Source organism: Etheostoma spectabile, chromosome 1 (assembly GCF_008692095.1).
Source record: "Etheostoma spectabile isolate EspeVRDwgs_2016 chromosome 1, UIUC_Espe_1.0, whole genome shotgun sequence".
In the NCBI taxonomy this organism is placed as follows: Eukaryota; Metazoa; Chordata; class Actinopteri; order Perciformes; family Percidae; genus Etheostoma; species Etheostoma spectabile.
The window spans coordinates 28,329,426-28,329,636 of record NC_045733.1 but is presented as its reverse complement, the minus strand read 5'-3'; positions in this window follow the sequence as shown (position 1 = coordinate 28,329,636).

Sequence of the window (211 nt, the reverse complement as noted above, 5' to 3'; positions counted from 1 at the left end):
TGCTTTGAACATTTCTTTCAAGAAATGCACCAATACAACAACACCATGAGAGGCATTAAGAACAAAAAGGCAATTAAGACTGGACTTGTGTTTGATTCATTTTTCATGTATCGGTGATACATTTGACTTTATTTGCACCACACTTTTTTTACTATTATTTATTTTGATTCATATACATACACATATATATACACATATATATATATATATA